The 23,570-nt window shown below is 40.3% G+C and overlaps 1 protein-coding gene across 23 annotated transcripts in view; it reads left to right on the top strand.

Annotated features, from left to right (window-relative positions):
- The first annotated feature begins 987 nt into the window (after nt 1–987).
- ptprfa (protein tyrosine phosphatase receptor type Fa) overlaps nt 988–23,570 on the top strand; it is a 350,902-nt gene continuing 328,319 nt past the window's right edge. For 19 of the 23 annotated variants that reach the window (XM_084953588.1, XM_084953601.1, XM_084953608.1 and 16 more), the window contains exon 1: nt 988–1,620. The gene's annotated coding sequence lies outside the window, so the exon portion shown is untranslated. The remainder of the gene's footprint in view (nt 1,621–23,570) is intronic. The other 4 variants (XM_084953604.1, XM_084953603.1, XM_084953602.1 and 1 more) reach the window with 2 other exon arrangements.

Here is a 23,570-nt window from a genome sequence, read left to right as displayed (position 1 = left end):
ACAAATGCATTGAATTTCTTCTTTGCAACATCAGCCTGTCTACGGTGCTCTGCTATTGAACTGCAGCCATTTATGACCAGAGAGACGATGTCAGGGTTTCAACCATGTTTGCTGGGTGTGTAGCGAAGACGTTATAATACTAAGTTATCAGCTTATGTTAGCAAAAATGATCAGCAAGATGCAGCTACAAACTATGGAGTAGTGTGCAGACCACATATGCAGTCATGACTGTATTTGAAGCTATTTTTATTTTTGTATGATACCTGATTTATATGGAATATGGCTGAAGTAAACTAAAGCCTAAAATACTTAGTCAGCCATTTGTTTAATACTAATTTAACATTATATAATTCACATATAAAACTATGAATTGGAATTTTAAATGGTTTAAAAGCAGGTAGAATAGCATATGTAGGCAAGTATATTTCTCCTTTTATCAAGAAGCAAAGACAAAAAGGAAAAAAAAGAAACAGGTGGTTGAATCATCGTCCCCACCAATGCCAAAACCAAATCCACGCCCTTGGTGCAGACCACATATGCAGTAGTGCTAACTAACGGCCAAGAAAATTACTAAAACAAAAACTTCTTGGCTAGCCTTTAACACACGACAGTCCACAATATTTGTATTAATAAAGACTTTAAGGCACAAACATAATGCTGTTCAGTTCAGTTAGATGAGGTGAAGCCACCGAGAAGTTTAAAATGTATTTGCATAATAAATAAATAAATTGCATAAAATAAATATTTGGCATGATTAAATTTGCGTATCACTGGTAATTGGCCAAAGTTAAAAAGGTAAGTTGTACAAAATAAGTAAAAACATTCAAAATAAATGTTTGTACCACAGTTTTTCGTACCGCTGTGTTTCCTCGGTGAACTGTCTCATTATCGCTTTCAGTGCCAGAACTGTAGGAAATCCTTTTCTCTATAGATGGCACCTCTGCACTGTCACAGGCTACAGCAGGTCGATGGTGTGGTGTTAATTACTGCCGGGATCTCCTCTGGAGCAGGTAGCTTATCGCTCATGGGCTCCGACGGAGGAGGTGTCAGGGGACAGCGTTTTCAGTGCGGGAATCGAACCAAAGACACAGCCTGGTTTTGTGTTTTAAAGTGTGTGTAAACGATATTTCTATAGAAATAAATGTCATTATGAGCGGGATGATTAATACGATTAAAGAGGAGCTTGTCAGTGTGTAAATAAACTAGGACGTCTCTGACAGCCTCCACCCAGGAGCCTATAATGTTACCGGAAACAGCCGAACACAGCCGACGCCTCCCGAGGGTGTGTGTGTGGACAAAGTGTTAGGGATGCTGCTCTTTCAGAGCGCGGCTACCGCGGACGGTCAGGGAGCAGACCGCTGGCTTACCGGGAACACTAACCAACGCTGAGGCGGGGGAAGCTCCACGCACGGCGGCAGCTGAGCGGAGGATTTACCTGACGCTCCTCACGGTGCATTTACGGACCTTTTTCTTATCCACCTCGGGGAATTAGACCAAGTGTTGTGGGACTGGAGGAATTCCAAGACTCTTCGCTAACTGTCTGTAATCTTGGGACCCCCGTGCATTCATTTCTTCAACATCTTCTCCGAAATGCAAACGTCTAGGAAACCCTAGAATATGGTGAGTTTAAAGGTCTTTTTCCCTTTTAAACTGCTTTTTCGTGGAAAGTGTCACAAATGGAAGAAATGCAGCGCTGTGTGGTGACAGCTGTTAGAGAGGAGCGTCCTGCAGAATGGACACACTGAAGGCGAGAACGAATTTTGTATTCACACAAGTCCGTCAACTCTCACTCACACCTAACAATGCAGTCTGCACAGAGGGAACACAACAACCCCCAAACTATTTTTTTAATCTATAAGAAGCATATAGAAATCATCTTTAAATGAAACAACAAAGCCTGCCTCCAAAATCTCAATTGAATCATTTAATGTAAATGTGAGAATTATATAAATGTAGCTATCATATGTCGTGCAGGTACAGTATGAATGATGAATACAGTCTTTTTTTTTTACCATTTATTTGTAAATTATTTACGCATTATATATTATTTGTATATTATATATGCTTTTCTGGTAGATGATCATATTGCTGCTACAGTTGTGAAAGTGTTGCCCACATTTATGGGAATATTTGCGCTGTCACGAAGACTGTCACAGTAGTTTTTTCTCCTATGGTGCGCTGTTATTTTTGGAATCAGGGTTTTTTGTAATGCAGTTTGATGGGAGCATCTCTCCGTACAGGCATATAATGGCACAGTTGTTCTGCGCACTGAAAATCTTTGCAAGTCAGGGCACTGCTCCCTGTCCTTTTGTATAAGATGTCATTTCTGCAGCATGCTGTGCAGCACCCTCATTAATCGGTCATTAGCTAAGTTACCTTATTAGTTTCATTAATTGCAGACTCACAAGTCTGAGCTTTCTGTTTAGACTTTGTCTTGGTGACATTAATTAAAATGTACAGTTTAATGCGTTGTACACGATTATGATAAATGCGCGTGTGAGAATAGAGCGACCTGCGGACTTGTTAACGGAACATTTTAGTGTGAAACGGTTAAATGTGCCAAAGCATTACGTGAGTGGGCTTTCTGAAAATAATACAGGCCTAGTTCGTGCACAAGTCTTTCAGTATTCTGCTCTACACGTAAATTCAGTCTCGGCTCTGTTGTGGCGTCTGTGTGGCAGCCCGCGTGTTCGCTTGCTTATCATCGCACGGCTTCATACTCAGCCTTCATTCTTCTGGCAGTTTCCTAAAACAAAATAGCGAACTGTCCTGTTCGTGCTACTGATGCAAAAAATCAAATTCCCGCAAGGCTAAAAAAGGGCAAAAGAGGCAAAAGAAGAGGGATGGGAGTGCATGACTCGGTGTGACAGAGTGATAATTGGCTGTCAGCTCACCTGGATTTGACGGAGCTCTAATTAGGCTGGATGGAAAACAGAGACCGAGCGAGGCGGGTGGAGTGAAGGAGTGCAACAGATGGAGGGAAAAGGGGTGAGGACGGGGATGCTGGATAGCAGGTGGAGTCACAGAAGCAAGATGCAGAGAGAGAAGACGTGGAGGGAGTGCATTCTTTGCATGTGTGTTGCTCATAAGTGCATCAGCTGAAAGCCAGCACTGTGAGTCTGCGTGTTTGTGTGTTGCTCCCCTCACCCTAGTGTAAGCAGCAGGAGGCTTGGCCCTGAATGCTGAATGCTTCACTGCTACACACACATGCATATACACACGCACACGCTGGTGGCATTTATAGGATTTCTTAAATTGGGTGGCACAAGGGGGCCGAAGAACATCAGATTAGGAATGAATACAGTGTAGAAAATTGGTTTAGAAAACACCGAGCATCATTTTCAGGCTAATATGCAGCTCTGTGCTCCTGTACAGATGCATTACATGAAAAGTGACATTGCCCAAAAGTTTAAATGTTGTTTCGCAAAACAAGAAATTAGACTCTACATGAGTAAATGTCATGCAGCCACAAGTACAAAAAGACTTGGCATTAAAATAAAGTACTGAAACTAAACATGCTTCCAAACTACGTTCAAACGGCATGCACACACACTGGTTGCACAGCAGCTGTGCAGCTTCTGGCTTCCTGGCAATTAATCAGCAGGTTTTTCTCCCGACATATCCTGACAAATAATAACCATCTAAAGCTGTTTCTGCATCAGACACCAATTAAAACATTCCCTCCATTCTATCAGTCACATTTTCACATGTGAACTTTTCTATCACCATTTGTGAAAGAAGTGAATGGATTTTTCTTCTTTTTTGCGGCTACTTCTGTAGCTGTAGCTTTGAATGATTCCAGGACCTTGCTGTCAACTGTCACATGGCTGTTCCCTCAAAAAAGGTCAGATGAAAGCGATTCACAGCACTGCAGGTTTTCAGTTTGCACTCTTCAGAATTGCGAATAATTACTCACTTAAACTACCTGGACCTCAAAAACTGGGTTTAAAAGGCTAAAAGTTTGCACATTGTCTGGCAACGAAGGCAGAAACAACGTCACATTTCTTTGTGTTTATAGCTTGGCACAAATCAAGAAGGGCTTCAGCCGATTAAGTTCAGGTCTGGAACCCAGAATTAGCTGTTCCATCAACCACATGAGCAATGTTACAAATAAACCAACATAAATCCAGCTGGATGCACCACACACACACACACACACACACACACACACACACACACACACACACACACACACACACACACAAGTATGTCATATTTGAATCATACACATCTTTTTCATTAAGTTATTCACCAAAAATGTCAAATGTGATATTCTGCTGTGGAAAAACTAACTGCAGCATCATCTCCCTTTAATAAAAATGATTACTTAAGTGAATCATTTCTGAACAGCTGACGTCATCTTGTTGAAACTTTTGGGCAATCTTGATACTTTTCAGTTTGAGGCTTTACTCTGGTGTACTTAACAGAGTTGCTAAAAAGTTTTTCTTGTAGTTAACTAAAACTAACAAAACTTTTTAGGTGATTAAACAAGAAAAAAACAAAAACCCTGAAAACTAACTGAAATGTTACATTTATAAAACGCCCTGAAATAAAATAATAAATAGACATTACATTTCTTTAGATTTAGTTTTTGTAAATTTGGTCTAATTTGTCAACACAGCCAGTCTGAGGAAGCTTCCCCTGACGAGCAAATCAAAACTAACAGCGAAAACTATTCAAAAACTAAACTAAAGCTGAACATTTTAAAATAATTAAATCTAAGCTCTGGAAAACTGCCCACTCTGGAAACGAGCTAAAACGAATCTAAATTACAAAGAAAAACCCTGAATTCTATCAAACTTTGCTTTGGCCTTCATCAAACATGCCTGCTGTTAGGTCAGGAAACTCTTTGATTCCTCTGTCCAGAGCACATTATTCTGAAAGGCCTGCTCTTTGTATGTTCATGAGTTTTGGAAGCACCTTTGTTCTCTTTGGACCTCAAAGGATTCCATGAAAGTCAAATGTATGCAGTGCTTTTCTCATAGTAGATGTATCTTCTTTGGCACCTGCAGCTTCAGAGTCGCCTACAAAGGATGTGAAGACATTTTCGAGATCTTGGTGATTTCTTTTTGCATCAGTTTATCTGGTCACGGGCAGAACCTTGTGGAACAAAGTGAGAGCTGCTTTGTACTTGAAGATTATTTCTTTCAGTGAATTTATTTTACAATTTTAGGAGAGCCCTTTAGAGTGCCAAAGATAGCCAAGTGGTCAACTGTTTAAATAAATTAACTCCCTGATGAATTTCTAATCACTGGTACCTGATAGGAGTTCAAAGTCGTTATAAGCGGGGTTTTTTTTAACCGTGTAATTTATTGGATCATAATAGCTTTAGCTGTAGGTACTGTTTCACAGAGGGTCGAGTGCTTGTTCAAATATGTATGAAAGAGGCAACATTTTCAATTAAAACATGTTTTTTTGTCCTTGACCTATCAAACTCAAAGCTTTTTTCTGAATTAGATCTTCTACTAGTGGCAAAGAATGTTAGAAGCACAGTTTATAATAGAAAAGGCAGCAGCCATGGCCTATGTTAATGGCTTTGTGGCTCTCTAACTATGTCATCTCACTTCCTCTTCAGTCATAATTACTAAGACCATTAAAGAGTAGGCCTAAATAACTCTTAATGCTAATTCATGACATGGTTTGATAGAACTCTACATAATATATATATATATATATATATATATATATATATATATATATATATATATATATATATATACAGTTGAAAAGTGACATAAAAAGCCTTCAATGGAACATTAATTTACTTATGTAAAATAAATTAACTGCTTTTAAAATGTCAAATCACACTTTTTGAAAATAAGATTGATTGAAAACCAGGTGTTTTTATTAGATGGGATTAAATAACTTCACATATCTGAGCAAGAAGCTGGGATTCTTTGTCTTGATCACAGCTCCATCCGAAGCTGCTGGTATTACAGCTGAATGTAGGCTGGCTCCCCTCCATTTCTGCTCACACTCAGCCATCCTCTGCACATTGATAAATTGTGTGTAATTTCAGGGATGAACAAGCATGAAAACATATGGGTGGAAAGGGCTGCTATGTTTTGGCGTTCTGTATATACAGCTATTTTATCCAGGTTAGAGAGACAAGAGGACTAACCAGGGCCGTGCTCAAATAGTTCTTTACAGTGACTTTATAGCTCTATTTTTAATGAATTTTAAACACTTTTTAAACAAATTCTATTCATCTATCTGTGATATTCAACATGACAGCTGCTATCATGAAACCTACCAGATGAAATAATCTATTAACTTTTAAGATTAAAGAAGTGGTATGATAATTAAAAAATCAATCATCAAAAAACGATTATCTTTTTCCAAAATACAAAACATTTACACACACACACACACACACACACACACACACACACACACACTCACACACTAAGTCTTTTTAAACTGTCTGCCGATATAGGTGCCCGAGTTCAGTGCCCTCTAGTGGCCATGTGAATAAGTGCATATAAAATTGTCACTTCCATGAACTTGGTAGAAACACTGGAAACATCCCTATCTATGGTAGGTGACAGTGACATTGGTTGGGCACAACCATGCAGTTATTTAGCTGAAAGGATTTTTTTCATTTCATATGACACAATTAAATCAAAGTATAATGAGAAAATGTTCATTGCTGCAACTTAAATTGCTTATTTTGTAGATACTACAGGCTAATGTGTCCTGGGTCCAAAGTAATGGATCTCAGTCTCTTCTGACCTCTCATTCTCATTGGCTGCTGACTGGTCTTGCATTTCTTGGAAGAAAGATATATTTTCTGAAAACTCGTCGTATTGCACGATCTGATAGCCCCTTGTTGGTGTTGTTCCTTTATCGTCATAAACGAACCAATGACGTTGTCTTAGTATTCAGTTAGCCAAGATTAGCCAAGAAGTTAGCTATTGCTATTAAAACCCAAATTTGGCTAACAGAAAAACTGACTCGATGTTATATTGATTATATTAATTAAGAAAATAAATGCAATATTTACACTTTGTTCTAGGAGAGTTTTTTTAAAAAGGGCTTTTTTTTCTTTTATCCTCACTTTGCAAAGCTGTGACATCACAGCAACCTGATTGGTCAGTTGCAATGTTGGTGAACCAGTATTACTATGATAATGCAAGAACCACACCAACACGTGTTCATCAGTGAGATCTGGGTTTACTTTTGCTGTAAATGTGTTTTTCAACTTGGGATTGAGCCATTGCCCACTTACTATGCTAAGCTAGTCTAAGCACATCCTGCCTCCACCTGCAGCTCTCATTGACCTGAAACTGACCCAGAGCAGCCTCCTACAGTCTGCTGCCTGTTATGGACTGATGCCTCTGCTTCTCAGCATTAGTCCCATAAACCTAAAAGTTTAAAATGTACAAATACACCACTCTTTTTAACTTTATTGTTTTTATTTTTAATAAAAAAAACCAAACAAAATTAAGGCAATTTGATTAAATCTGAGATGACAAACAGGCCAAGCAGATGGAGAATCTTACTTGCTCTCCTTGTTGACAGTTTCTTGAAAAATCTCCAAGAACACATCTCCCCACTCTGCTGTCTCATTACTATACTGTGTCATAGACCAAAGCAGGAGATGGTACTGTCTTAAAACAGTGCCTCGTGTGGGTCTTAAAACCTGCTGTGTGAAATCATGAAAGACGTTTTCACTCCTGGGACCACTATCTGGGCCCGAACCCAAAAGATTCCTGTACATCCTTCCCTCAGCAGAAACACCAGTTTTTCCTTCTTTCCTCCTGTGAACATGAAAGAGAACAGATGCTCGGCTCTGTTTTTATTTGTCTGGAGTCACAGTTGCTTTAAGAATGAGATCAGATTACAGCAGGTTGCGTTTCCTGCTGCAGCACCTTCAAAGATAAACATGTTTCTTAATCATAAGCTTTGTAACAACACAGACGGCTGCTCCCTGCTATCATCCCATCTCATCTGTCTGTAGTATACACCAGTTGTTTATGGGTGTTTTCTGCCAAACTACAGCTGAGACAGAGAAATGTGATGAATGCAGTTTGTTTGCCTGTTTGTCAGCACAAGAACAACCAAGCTGAATTTCATCAACTGTGGTGGGGAGGCGAAAAACCCACCCACATCTCGGTGTGGATCACGAGGATTTTCTCTAAAACTGCAAAGTAGGGCATTAGCAGTGTCCTTCTAGTGAGGTACTGTATAGGGAAAAGCTCTTTTTATTTATTACCTTTAATTTCAAAGGAAATGTGTGTTTAATGTAAAACATAATGTTATTGTTGGTGCTAATTTTAATGTGAAAACGGCAGAATATTCAATATTAAAAACTCAACAGTTATGCAGTTAGAGGTGCCACAGCTCAAGACTTAATCTGCGAACTAATTTTAAGGTCTTGTGTCTGGGTTCAGTTTTAACTTCGGGGTGCTGAGAGTCCTGAAAGTAGTAATTTTGTGGTAAACACGCCGCGTCTCTGCAGAGAAGTAAACTGATAAGATAGCAACAGGCTGTTTGGCTTCCTGTGGACATGATTGGATGCGAGTTCAGCTTGTCTCCTGTGTGCTGTGGCATTGTTCCTGTGCTGATTGACCCATCTACTGCACAGTCCAGTTTGTCTCCTTTCATTCCCACAATAGAACTGCAGTACAATAGCCAGGTTTTTCATTCAGACGCTCTATTATTTTCTGTTCAGCTAAAGAGTGGCTGCAGTGTTGTTGTTTTATTTCAGCTCAGACTGGGAGCAAGATCCTATCAGCACTGACAGCCCTGTGATTTGCCCACTGTGACACAGGATATTTTCTGGTATCAAAAATGACCTCTGTTATGGGTATTTGGCTTGTGTGGGTTTTGTGCACGCTGCAGACACTGTATTCGTCATCGAAGCAAGAAGGAACAACCCGCAGAGAGAGTGTTCACAAATCAAGAGCCATGTGACTTAAACAAGTCACATGGGTAAACAAATTAACAATAGCTAACCATTTAATCATCAGGAGATTTATCACTCCAGTAACTATCACTCTTTCAGTGTGCACGGTCAGTAGTAATGGCACTTCATCTGAAAAAGCTGTGCTATGACCTGCCATGGGCACCCCTCTGTCCTCCTCCTGTGCACATGCTGGTCTTCAAGTTGTGCTGTATCTGTTCTGTCTGTCAGTTATGGCTCCATCACATGCCCGTGCTGCTGTATGCTAAATGATAAGCTGCTCTTTACTGCAGTGCATCAATTAATAAGGCTTCAGAGGCTGATAGCTGAGCTGTGGGATAATGCCACATATTCTTGGAAGATATTTGAAATTATGCAAAGGAATATAATGTGAAATTTAGAGTAGATACAGGCATTAAAAATCATCACCTCAGTGCCTTTCTCCTTAGTAAAGCCCTTCTTCTACTCTCCTCCAAACTGCTGGATGTTATGGATGAATAGGTTCTAGTGTTGGAACTGTGACCTGGATGTGCCCCTAGATGCTGTCTGAATGTAAAACTCATCATCAGCTCAAGGCTATCACTGGATCAAAGTAACACAGTCTTTAGAGTAATTGTTTACCCCACAGTTGCATTTGGAGGATAATACCTTCATGCCTTCAATAATCACGAGGCAGCTGAACTGTTTTAAATCCAAACTCATTTCAAATTTAGAAATATTTTTATTTATGTCAAATCATTGGCTGCTTGTGAGTTTGGGTGATTGGTTAAACTCAGTGGAAAAACTCTACTATATTGCACAAATGTAGTTAAGGCTACATTTAGTGTGTTCTTATAGAAAATATGATGAAAGTAGTGGCAAGTAAAAATGAAAACGAGGGTCTGTGTATAATAATTCCTAAATAGTTCATATGATACTTTGGTTTAACCCCTGAATCTGGCATCTTCTGTGTTGCTCCCTCTCAATGGCTCAACTGGCATCGTAGCATTGGATCAATCCCATATCACTGATTCTTGTCCATGTCTGGTTCCAGTGGCCCACGTCTCGTCAGTGTGACCTGTTTCCTCAATACCTGTTGGGCCGTGTTAAGTCAGTCCAGATTAGTATGGCTTCAGGTATGCATCTCTTGCTCTTGCTTACAAGAATGAATGTCTACAGCCATGTGTAAAACACGATGGGAGAGCATTTCAGCTCGTGGTGTTGGAGATCTTGCCAGATGAATGCAGAAAGCCACTGTCAAATATCTGAGTTTTTCAAAATGACAATGACCCAAACACATTGTCAGTGCAGGAGCCACCACCACGACCACCACGGTGGGACACTATCAGTCATGCCTGGGCCTAAGCTCATTAGAAGTATACTTATATACTGTTTTTCCATTTCCATGAATAATTAATACAAAGAAATGAGGTATGACTCGAGACTCTCTGAAGCTCCATTGTTACTCTTTAATCCTTTTAGTACAGTTTCCTTCATGATCCTGCAGACAATTTCTTTGCTTGAGAAATGAACTACGCCAAATATTGAACGTGTGCTTTTACTGCTTTGGTGTATTTGGGATCATTGTTCGTGACATTGTAGTGACCAGAGAGGGGGCTAAATCTCAGGGTAGAGCTATCCACCCTACAAAATGCCAACTGTGTGACATACACACAAAAGACACAACAACTTTCAGCATAGAGAGAAAGAAGGCCGACCGGGCAGGTAAGAGTTTGAAAGAATTTACTTTTCTTTCTTTTTAATAATTAATTTTACTGCATATTTTACAAAAACTTCTAGCTATTATCTGGAGGATCGTGAAAGAAACTAATAAAGGATTTAAAGGTAACTGGAGCTTCAGTACTAATCTTCACCATGGTAACAGGTAAATAACTGTCTATTTAATGTGAAGCAGGATGCAATCATTTACAACAGCAAAAGGTTAAACTAAGTAAAACTGACTCAGATTTTAAGCACTTTTCAGTTTCTGGAAGTTTTCCTCAGCTTATCGTCTTTCCCTACAAAATAGTGCTCTTTGCTGTAGAGTTCCCAAAAATGTCCCAGAGATGCAGTACACCTCTTCAATCTGTTTTCTGGCTGTTTGTGACCAGCAGACATCTGAAGGCGCGCCAAAATATGAATAAATGTCCCCAAGTACTACAAAACAGGGCCGTACACTTTGGACTGTCAGTTGTTTATATATGTATAATATATGATATGATATCTAATTTGAAAACGAGCAGTTGTGCTTTCCATTAAAATGAGTACGACTGTTGTTATTATTTGGTTTCTTATTTTGTCTGGGCACAGGCCCACATAGCAGACACAGTATTTTTAATGAATGTCCTTCACAACAGCCTGCCAGTTATTTGCACCAGGCCATGTGGTTGCATCCTCAAGTCGTTCCAAACCCCGGCTCGAGTCCAGCCGCCACGCAGACCTGCTGCTGAAGCTCTGAGCTCGAGCTCTGCAGGAAAACAAATGCTTCTGACAAGCAAACATGGCCACCAGCAGCTAGTAGAGAGTCAAAGCTTTGCCCAGTAAAAACACAAGAGGGAGATTAATTTACATGAATGGATCATGAATTATTTACATTGTTCCTATTTTTGCTGTAACACCGTAAGGCCTTGATATCGGAATTAAATTTTTATTTCACAAAATGTGAGATTTTTCTGTTTCTAGTTAATATTCCGTTAATAATAAATGACTTGGGTTTATCTGACATGGGATTTGTGAAGCTTATAGGGATTTTTCTTCCAAGTGATTTGTCTTTCAGCATTAACTCGGACATTTCATGGCAACTAAATGAAAAATGATTAAAAGGTGGATTCTCCCAACATTTTTTACTTTTGGTTTTTATTGTTTTGGTAGTTGATTGTGATTCCAAATCACATGTGGAAGCCAGGCAGGTCCTTATGATGCAACCAGCTGTCAGAGAGTGTAACATAAGAAGTGTTTTTAGGGAGTTTAACATTCCCCTTGCATTCCTAAATTAAATCCAATTTTCATATATATGATATTGTTTCAGATCTTAAGCCTTAGATTTGAGCACATTTTTAATTAAATTAAAATGACTCTGCATTGATAGCTTTACAAATAAAATGACATATAAATTAAATATCTGCAAAGTGTCAAATAATGAAACAGTGGTAAGAACAAAACAGTTTTTCTCTGGTTGCTGTCAGTTGAAATTGATTCCCTTACTTGGTTTGAGGAAAGCCATTTACGCTCTGACTGATTTGGATGCTCTTTTCAAAGATTCGACTGAAACGTTGTCTTTCCTAGACAGCACGAGACACTCGCAGACAAAACTAAAGGTTCTCTTTTTTGGACACCCACAGGCCATTTGTTTGTTCCCCAGAGGAATATTCACGAAGCGTTTTCAGTGAAGTTAATGGTGTAAAACACAGTTGTTCCATCTATAAATGGCTCAAAGGAGTCAGAAGCAAAATCTATAAATAACACATGATTAAGATGTTTTTCTTATATTGATAATTACATAGAATGGCTTATGACTGCTGATTATGATGAAGACAAAGGAAATAGGCTGGGGAAGGGATTTTATGGTGATGTCATATAGCTGAAGATTGTGTTCAATATGACAAATATTATTTTTCGCAAAAAAGACAAAGTGCTGTAAGTAACTTAACATTAACTATTTGCTGGAAGTAGGAGGAGCTAAATGAAGGCAATTGTAGCTTTTATAATGTGGGCCAAACTACAATAAGACATTACCTGCTGCACAGCTGTTACTGCACAGCTTTTTCTCCAGTTTTTATTGAGATTAATAAATACTTTGTCTTAAAGACCTCTGCTTTCATTATCAAGCTCGTCAAACTATCAATTTAATGACAGAGGTTTAAGCAGCAGTCATGTTTAGTCCTCTCTACTCTTTTTTTAATCCAAGTCGGTTTTCACAGAATAAACATGGTCTATAATTACCGCTCTGTGGCTGAACTGCAGCTTGTCAGCTTCTTCTGTGATCAGGGTCATGGCCACTTGTTTGCTTTACAAACAGCTGGTGTGCTGCCCAGCAGGGGAGCGGCTGATATTTCCCATCTTTCACGTGACTTTCACTTGTTGTCTGAGGGCTTTTAAAGTCCTCTTGGTTCAAAATCGTAGGCCCAGGATTCAGTGTTAGCTGATAACCAGCAGCATTGCAGAGCTCTTTTAATGCACTAAATACATCAAATGAATGGGAGAGAAGTGCTAATAACACAGCTAGAGGTTTTGTCTTCATCACTTTTTCACGTCTTTCTCCTCTTTTTATGGATAGGAAAGCTGTCAGACTAATATCCCTCCCTGTGATGATAGTTTGGGAGTACCTCCGTTTTTAATCAATGGTGGTACTCCAACGTAATTGTGTTCCTAGGCCTTGATTTGTATTAAACACTTTTTTAAAGACTGAGAATGATTGATGTGTTTTTAACAGTGTGTGCAGCTAGTACAGACCATTGCTAATATGTATACATAAATATAAAGCCCAGAAGTTGAAGTCGTGACGGTTCCTCTTAAGGGGAGTCAAAAAACATGAAATACACTGCATTGCAACTTGTAGTATATCATGCTGGACTTTAATGACTTCAGTGCTTGAGCAGTGGTCTTATTAGCTGCATTAGATGCTTCATTTTGCCTCATGAACAATATTTCATGGAAAGCATTACCCAGTCACTCACTGGGACACAATCCATCCTCAGTGACTGGTTATGTAATAAGGATTGATATTTATGGCTATGTAGTGCAGAGCCAGTGGCAGCAGTATGAATGCTATAAAAGGCAAGTGTATAGAGTGTCTTTTATAGGGTTTTTACGGTGCTTCCTCCTAACGGCACACAGAGATGGGCGCTGAAGTGGGCAGTTATAAAGGAGGTGTTGATATTGCTTCTAGATTGGGACTGTAGTGACTGTCTGTGTTTAATAAAGATGTTCACCCAATGCTAAAAAAGAAGCCGCACGCGTGCAGTTTGCTTTCCGGAAATATAATCCAATAGGTTTCACTTCACAGTTGTATTCATTTCTGGAGAAATGCTGCCTGAAATTCATCTGGTAATCACTCGAATAACTTCAAACAAAAAAACTGCAACTTACTGAGCGCGTCTTAAGATGACGAATTTCTTTGATGTCCAGAAAGTGTGTTTCATTTGATGCAGGCATTAAAACGGTTTGACTGGTCTGTGCTTTGTGACACGGTGCAAATCTCACAGTGAGGTTTTATTAAAGCCACAGAAAGAGCAGCGAGAGAACTGTTTGTTTGGATTTCACGTCTGACTCAGAGTCTTAACTGTCACATAACAAATGCAAAGAGATTCTTCAGTATTGTAGCGAACACATTTATTCTCATTTATTACAATCACTTTACATCGCTCCTCCACGGCCAACCAGTTTCTCCAAACGTCCAACGACAACGAGACTAGATTAGCATTTGGCTGTGTAACTCTCTCTCTGTGCAGAGAAGAGAGTGCAGGGGTGGATGTGAGAGGACCGGAGAGGAGGGGGACCCCCTATCGATGTGGCCAAACCATCTACCCTGACAAAAAGCCTGATTTCATTTCTAAGGCATCAGAGAGTGACTTTTTGCCAAAGCCACTGGCATCTCAATAATGCACACAAGGTGTCCTTTGGCTATGACTCACCGTGTTCTGGAAACAACAGAGTGAGAGACAATCATCTTCACATATGGAGGTCTTTGGGTGCTCTAGGGCCACACAGCTAATGCCCACACTTGAAAAGTTGTGAATAAAAGCACGGCTGAGGTAGATTCTGAAACACGTGCCACTTTTTGCTTTATGCCATCATGCTCTCCTGCATGTGGGCCGTACACACAGATCTTTCCTTGCAGTAGTCACTAAATATGAAATAAAAATCATCTAAAATAGTTTTTAAACTCAAGTGTTTATAGTTGTGGCCTAATAAGATCAGTTGGGGCTCACGTGGGGTAAAGTTGTGGGACTGGGTGAATTTTAACCCCCAACTGTAATATTAATAGTTTTTAATTCTTCAGTAAAGAAGGAGGTCACAGTAATTACAATTATAGGCAATGAAACATTATCCTTTAGCTTTCATTATCTGCAGCTACGCCAGCGGACGCCTTATGCGTGTTTCGCCGATGGAAGTGTAATAAGATCGAGATAAATGGCAACAAAACTGTTTTTCCAGACATCAATGAGCTTCGGTCACCTTTAATAGAAGATGAGCGAATGTATAGCTCTCTCTCTATATAGAATGTATAGAATCTATAGCTTTTTGTTTTTAATGATTTAAGTCTCAGGCCCAGTTTCTACTCCATGAAAACCAGACTTTGTCCCTCATTTTTCACGTCAGCACTTTGCTAGTACGCTGCACTCTTTCCTGACACCCAGCTGAGGGCTTCAGCTGGAGGATGGAGCAGGTCTGCTTATTCATGAAGGGATCTGGCTGTGTCCCCTGGAGGCCCACTGGAACAGCAGGCATTATCAGTGGTAAATGGATGTGAAAAGACTTGGGTCAGGACAGCCTCACAGCTGCCTGATTTATGGCTGGCGATGTAACAAACACTTTGCCGTGTTACCAGCGGGGATATAAGCATTTTCATAGCCACAGTTCAAGTTTATTTCAGCTATAAATTCGAAAAGATATAGAACAAAAAGAGCCGTGAATTTACGACACAGGAGATGTTGTTTGTGAGCTGCCAGGGAAAAGTGTGTTTTAATACCCTGTGGACAAGGATGAATGGTCATTTTGCTCTCTTATCTCAGCTTTTTGTCCAGCACAGCATCAAAATAAATATTAATCTCCAATCCTGTAAAAAAACATCAAAACAAACCATAAAACCCCCAAAACAAAACGTTTTTCAAGAGTAGAGGTGTTCAAAGCTTTTATCAAAATCAAGTTATGTTAACCCCTCCAACCATGAAGATCTCTGAACCAGCACCAGGCTATATCTGCTAGATAAACAACGAGTGGTGCAATTTTTCATATGCTGCTAAGTGAAGCACGGCTGGTGCTGCTGTTATGAAAGTGCTGCATTTCTGTTCTATCAACATCAGTACAGTTAGGAATTTTTCCAACAGGTTCAGTAACAATGGTGTCATGATAGTGAGTAACAGGAGCTGCTAAAGAGCTGCTTCACACGAGTGTCACACGCTGCGATCAAAGATAAAACCCGTGCAGCAGCGCGCACAGACTCGTTCTGATTGGAAACTTTTTCAGGGAGCAGGATTCAGAAATGCTCTTCTTAGAACTAAACTGTTAAAAAACCAAAGCCATTGTCCATCAGCAACACAATGGTTCATCATAACTCATGACCATTAAGAAAAAATAAAGCTGGATGTCATCTGGAAATAAGCGATATGCTGTTATTTGTCCCAATGCCAACAGAAATAAGAGCCGAGCCCCAGGACTGAGCTCTGAGCGATGCCACGGCACAACAGTCATCCATGCAGTGAAGTTTCTGTCCATCAAATAAAATTCAAGCATGCTTTAACTGAAATGCTCATCCAGTTATGCAGCCTCTTAATCTCTGTCGGCCTCCTGCATCTATTCCCAAACGAATGATTGCTGTGGCCACTTTCAAAATATTCAGATTTTCTGCAGTTTGACCGGCCGTTCATCACAACTCTGATTTCTTCACAACTTTAAACTAGCTTGTAAATTTTAATTAAATCTTCTTTTTGTGTAAATGAGTTATTGTGCACCAGCAGAGTGTTCCAGCCCACACTTTGGGTATCATTGATCGAGGTCTAAGAGAGCGGCCCCCGCCCCCCGGGCCACGGACCGGAGTTGTTTGGTATCGGGCTGCGAGAGTTGAGGCTTGGGTGTGAAATTTATGATTTTCAGGGTTTTTATAGATTTTTATCTTCATTTTTTATTGTTAACTCTTTTATTTTGTTGTATTTATCTGTGACACCTTAAAGGCCAATCCGTGAAAACATTGTTGGGCATAAACCGGACTGTGGTCGGGGTCCGCTGGTCTGAGACTTATTTTTGTTTTACTTTTCTCAATCTTATTTTAAATGTTGAAAGAAAAACACTCTGCAGTACAGATACATTTATTATTACTTTAATAAATATTTGCTAGATTTAGGCAACAAAAATACTTTCTTTTAGTGCTGAGTCAGCGTAACAATGTAAAATAGTCACTTTAACGTCGTGCATTCCAAAACGACACTGAAGCATGTGCATGAAGCAGGGCTCAGCTAACTGACTAAAACCTCTAAAATCACTTCTCCAATCAGCAGGTGCCTGTTGTACAATCAAAGCTTTTCTTGACTGCTGAATACTTGTTGCATAATTCAGTGTGTCACATGAGGGGACGCTGTGTTTCCTGTATATCCTCTATTGCAGGAGCTGTTAGGTCTGATGGCGTGCTTTCCAGCTCCCCCATGGAGAGGCAGTAGATTAATGAAAGTGATTAACCTCAGTGTGAATCACAAACAGCAGGCCGGATAAAGGGAGGTGACAGGGTCTGAATTCAGCCTCTCTTTCTCCTTTATTGCTCATTAGGGAGCACAGACGGTAATCAGCCCGACATTTATCTGCTGCTCTACAGTCTGCCGGACAGGACCGCATTTCTGCACAGGTTTCCAGGATCCCTGCGGTTTGGTGAGCTGGATGGAGTGAAGCGTTTTCTAGACATTAGACAGGAAAATGAATTGTTTGATTAGTTTTACAAATCCTGTTCAGGGCATCAGAGAGTAGAAGCATTTACCTGGATCTCCTGCATGAGGCACCGAGCCCAAACCTCCGTTATTGATGAGTACAGTGCTCGCCACCTTTACATGTTCAGTTCACTTGTATTTGTACTGAGTCTTGTCATGTGACGTTGCTCAGGATGGGATTTTATTCTCTAGATCCTACTTTGTCATCATGATCGTCACACATCCAAAATGGCCAAAAAGTTAATGTCACATTTTGTTTGTGTAAAAGTCCTGTCTTATACTGTAAATACTGTGTACTATATGTAAAGACTCTTGTGAGGAGCATGAGGAGGAGATGAGGAGGAAGAACTCAGTTTGTAACAGGAGACCTCCAGCAGAAGAAAGGGGAGCGATCTCCATCAACTGGATGTAGAGATAGAGAGAGAAGATAGAAACGTTGAGCATAGAAAGACTATAAACAACAAACTGCGGGAGAGAGTATACAGAAGTTAATGACATTTAATTGTGATATATATAAACCAATATGGTGCGAGAGGTGAGAAAGGAGAAGTTCATTATGGGGAGTCCCCCAGCAGCCCGAGCCTGCAGCAGTGCAGCAGAATCGAGTCTTTTCTACATTTCCCGTGTTTGTTTGTTTTCCATACATCAGTTTGTCATTGCAGTAACCGAAACCAGCTTTCAGTCTCATCCTGTTCTCTTTGATCACTTTCATTTGGCTTGTATTGGAGTCGAGTACATGAAATAGCTATTTAATCATGAGTAGTTGATTAAAGATCAAGCCTCATGAATACTTAGTTGACCATCAGTCATTACTGAGCTTCTGAGCTGCTGCAGATAAAATGATTTTGTTATGATTAGAGTAAATAAAAATCTGGTCAAGGACAGCAGTTGACATTTAAAATGTGTGATAACAAAGAGAAACAAAAGGTTGTCACAGTCAATGCAGCCTAAAAGCGTCTGTTCCTGTCTCAGTGCGCCGCTGTGTTAATGCTTGTTAAACACAAAAAGCAGACAAAACAAACTACATTAGAGATGCGACAGTGCAGCTGGCCTTTTGATGAAACAGGACAGTGTGCAGCAGGCAGTAACGTGCGGGGGGAGATGCACAGCAAACAGCTCGGGACTCAAACCTGTGACGCTGCAGGAGCACTCCAGCCCATGCTACATGGATTGCTCAAACAGGTGAGCTGTGGTGCCACATACACATACTCATTCTATTCATTCAATATCTACAACACAGCCAGTGGTGCGAGCACACACTTCTTTTATAAATCAGACACAAATACTGAATATAACATTCAATTCAATTCATTTTTTTTTACATTGCACCAAATCACAACAACAGTTGCCTCGAGGTGCTTTTTATTATGAGCTAAAGTCCACACAAATATAAGAGAAAACCTCAGCTGTCACATGACCTCCTGTGACCAAGCACTTGGCAACAGTGGCAAGGAAGAGCTCCCTTTTTAAGCCTCTTACAGAACCAGGCTCAGGGAGGGACATCCATCTGCCATGACTGGATGGGGTTCGGGGAGGGAGACAAGACAAAAGACACACTGGAAGAGAGCCAGAGTTTAATCATAACCAATAACAAAAGCTCTTACTTACCCTTTACAGCAGGGGTGTCAAACTCAAATACACAGAGGGCCAAAATTCAAAACTGGAACAAAGTCGCGGGCTAACGTTAATATTTATTGAAATATATTTATTCCTCCAGATATAAGAATGAATCTTTTCTTATGGACTCAAACAGGTTTTGCTGAAAAACTGAATATGGAACAAGCAAAGCTTAATACTAAACAATATATATATTAGCTGTATAATACCAGTAGGCCAGCTCTGATAGTAATTTGGTATGGCTTCGCGGGCCAAATGTAATCAGGCTGCGGGCCAAATTTGGCCCGCGGGCCAGAGTTTGACACCTATGCTTTACAGTTTTAGCACTCACCACTGGTTGATGGGATATCTGTCTTTTCCAAGTCAATGCTCAGTCCCACCTTGAAAGAAACGCATAGCGTGAGAAGACATCCAGATATTTGTGTCAGAAGTGTCAGAATCAGAATCTGTGTGCTGATAATAACTAATAATCATTAATTTAAATTAAGAGCTATTCTGAATATAATTTGTGGATTTCCTTAACTCTGACTATTATTACGTTATTTCCCATAGTTAATATCTAATGTGTGAACCTTTATTTTCTACCACACCTCCTGTTGCCTTGTCTGTATCAGACATTATTTTTCATGCTAAAAAACACACAAACAGTGTGAAGTTTGACTTGTGTGTGATTCTGCCTGATAAGCGATAAGCAGAGCTGTTCTACAGACAGCAGGTAGAGCAGCTGATAAGCAGGACTGTGGCAGCTCACAGTTGTTGGATTGTCTTAAGAAGCTGACAGTTGTAGCGGGCCTGTTCGTGACTGATAGAAAACCATCGAGCTCTGAAAGTTTTGCACAGAAATGGGCACAAATGTCTGTCTGCTGCTGCCAAAAACCATGTTCCTGCAAAACTGACAGCTTCCCCACAACAGACACCCTGAAGGCATCGCAGTACAAAAGAAACTCCCAGCAGAGTTCACTCTCACTTATTTTCACTGCCACTTTGCTGCTATTTTTCACATGAATTTATTTTATTATTCCTTAAAAGTTCTTCTTTTGCTTCAAGGACCTAAAGATTCCCAGAGCGAGTTATAGAAGGAAATTTGCCTGACAAACTGTTTAACCATAGACTGTATTGTAAGGGTGGATGTAGTCACTGCAATGGCACTCATTCATTAGTGAAGCACTCCCACATGGAAAAGATATTTATAAATCTTATAAAGTTTGTATCTGTCTTGTGTGAAACTTGTATGAAAAGCATACAAGAGTGAAAACAGATATAAGATCCCTTGAAAAATTATATAATGAAACTTGTATGTTTTGGATACTTAGTAAAATAATATATGAAAGAAATGAGAAAGTGGCCACTTTCATGAGTGAATCATATAAGTTTTTACCATTTCTTTTCCATATGGGCTGTTACGAAGCCTCAAGCTTCAGTTTTCAGTGTCGAGTGTTTTGAAACTGCATACAAAGAACAAACGGTAGATCCGACTGAGAGACTGAGGGACAGTGACACGATTAGGCAAGTTGTCATCCTTCTTTTTGGCTCTAATGGACATAATTTCTCAAAAGATTTTCATTTTGTTTTCAGCAAGACTTGAACGTAACGTTTGAGACCATAAAGTCATCATTAAAGTGTTTACTGAGGCCATAAATCAAGAGGGCTGAAAGTTATATTTTACATGGACTTTTTGAAATATTCTCACTACATTTTGAAAGTTTAAAGCACTTCTGCATCAGCTTCTCTTTTCATACTCAGAAGGTTTTTTGAAATCCTCTAGGATTAGGGAAAAATAATGTAACTCAATATGTTTTCTCTTTCTAAAATTCTCTGGCTTCAGGATTATCTTGGGCTTATTTCATGAAATCTGTCATTCATGGTTCTCAGGCGGAAAAAGGTGAAATGCCCACTTTAGGAATGGGAACAGTTTACTACCCCAAGTGGAGGAGCTCTAGTTTCTCAACCCCTGGTTCAAGAGTGAGGGGGGAGTGGCAGAGGGCGGATGGTTTAAGGTCACACCTGCAGTGATGCAGACATTATACTGTTGTGTTGCTCTGTTGCTGTGACGAGAGAGTTGGGTGTGAAAGCTGGAACTGTACTGGTCAGTCCATATTCCTCACCTACGGTCACTGGCTCTGGGCCGTGACCGAAAAAATAAAATTGTGGATACAAGCAGCAGAAAAGAGCTTCCTCTAAAGTGTGTCTGGACTCTTCCTTGGTAATAGCGGGAGGATTTCAGTTATTTGGGACAGACTGAGAGTAGAGCGACTGTTCCCGGACAGCGAAAAGGAGACAGTTAAGTGGTTCAGGTATTTCACTTGGATGTTTCTTAGGTGGGGTTTTCTGGACATGTCCGACCAGGAGGAGGCCCCGGGCAGACCCAGGGCTTGCTGGAGAGATTAACTTTCTCATAGCTTGGAAATGCCCCAATGTCAAGGAAAGGGAGGTCCTACACTTCTGCCCCTGCAGGCTGGCCCCTTATAAAGGACTCAGGCTTTTACATTTTACTTTATTTACATGGAAATTGTATAATGAGTGAAACACGACTCTAAATATAATGAATTATATTTTATTATAAGTAGACTTTTACCAATATTTGTTTAGAAAAGTGACGAACCTAAATGCTGTCCCTCGTCTTGTGTGGTGGTTTCTGTTTAAATGCATTATGTGATAGTTTCAGCCTCCTGTATATTTCAGTGTACTTATTGTGTTCATAATGACCATCAGGATCCCTCTGTGCTCTTGCATTGCCTGAGAAGTCTTTAAAACATGACTGCATGTGGAGTGCTGCAGTCAGGCTTTCAGTGACACCTCAGGTGGGCTGGTAGCTGATGCATAACAAACGCTGCCTGAGGACATAAAGAGTACCACCTATGAAGAAAAAAGTTTTCTGCTGTTTGTCTCAGCTAAGAAACATCATGCAAATGGAGTGTGCTGTTAGTTACTAGTGTCACATCTAATGCAACAAACAAACTCAGGAGAACTTACAACCAGTAGCTGCTTAACATCCCAAAAGTTAAGGTCAAATGCAACAACTTCTTCTTTCCATGGATCCTCTTCCTCCGTTCCTCTTGTCCTGCACCTCCATATTCAACATCACCATCCCTCCTCTGCACATGTCTAAACCATGTCAGTCTCACGTTGTGTCCAACTTGCTCAGCCTGAGCTGTCCCTCTGATACTGACTTATTTCTAGCCTTTCCCATGCTGGTCACTCCCAGTGAAAATCTCACCATCTTCAACTCTGCAGCCAGTCTTTTTGCTAGTGCCACCGTCTCAACAGCACACATCACCACCATCGTGTAAACTTCTTTTTCACTCTTGCTGCTCCCTCACCACTGAGACTGTCTTCTTCACCTGTTTGACCCCAGGTATACAATCTCATCTACACTTGCAGCTTCACTGTTGCACCTGTCTCCCTCATTCACACATCTATTACGGCCTTCTTCCACTGACTGTTATTCCTCTTCTCTCTGGTGCATACTTCCACCTCTCCATGCTCTGCTCCACCTTGTTCCTGCTCTCACTACAGATCCTAATGTTGTCTGCAAACATCATAATCCTTTGCAGATCCATCTGTTTATCACCACTGCAGACAAGCAGGCGCTCGCAGCTGATACCTTCTGTAATCCCACCCCAGCCTTGAATCCATCTCGCTCCTCCTCAGCACCACTGTCTCGCTGTCCTCATGTCCTGGACCCCCTCACGTACTCCTGACTTCTTCATAGGCTACCACAGTTTCTCTCCTGTCACCCTATCATATGCCTTCTGTACATCCACAAAGACACAGTGCAACTCCATCTGATCTTCTCTAGACTTCACCATCAACAAAGATCTGTGGCGCTCTTTACGTCACTGATTGTCACCTCTATGTTAACCTACCTTCAGCAGATCTTTCCCCTAGCTTCATGGTATGACTCATCAACTTTAGTCTGCACCTGCTGACAAAACCTGTTAGGAAACCAAAACTGGACTGAGACGCTCTAGACCATAGGTGTCAAACTCTGGCCCACGGGCCAAATTTGGCCCGCAGCCTAATTACATTTGGCCCGTGAAGCCATACCAAATTACTATCAGAGCTGGCCTACTGGTATTACACAGCTAATATATATATTGTTTAGTATTAAGCTTTGCTTGTTCCATATTCAGTTTTTCAGCAAAACTTGTTTGAGTCCATAAGAAAAGATTCATTCTTATATCTGGGGGAATAAATATATTTCAATAAATATTAACGTTAGCCCGCGACTTTGTTCCAGTTTTGAATTTTGGCCCACTGTGTATTTGAGTTTGACACCGCTGCTCTAGACTGATTCATCTGAAGTATTTTTCTAGCTAACTTGTACTGACTAACAAGGACATGTCAGAGCAGTTTATGAGAGGAACTTATCTTTTAATGTATGTTTAATGAGATGAAAGGATGCATTTTGGTAAAAGGACTGGTTCTTGTGT

Source organism: Perissodus microlepis, chromosome 15 (assembly GCF_051167445.1).
Source record: "Perissodus microlepis isolate ML-2025 ecotype Zambia chromosome 15, ASM5116744v1, whole genome shotgun sequence".
In the NCBI taxonomy this organism is placed as follows: Eukaryota; Metazoa; Chordata; class Actinopteri; order Cichliformes; family Cichlidae; genus Perissodus; species Perissodus microlepis.
The sequence above is the reverse complement of the archived record's forward strand: the minus strand, read 5'-3'. Positions and strand labels throughout refer to the sequence as shown.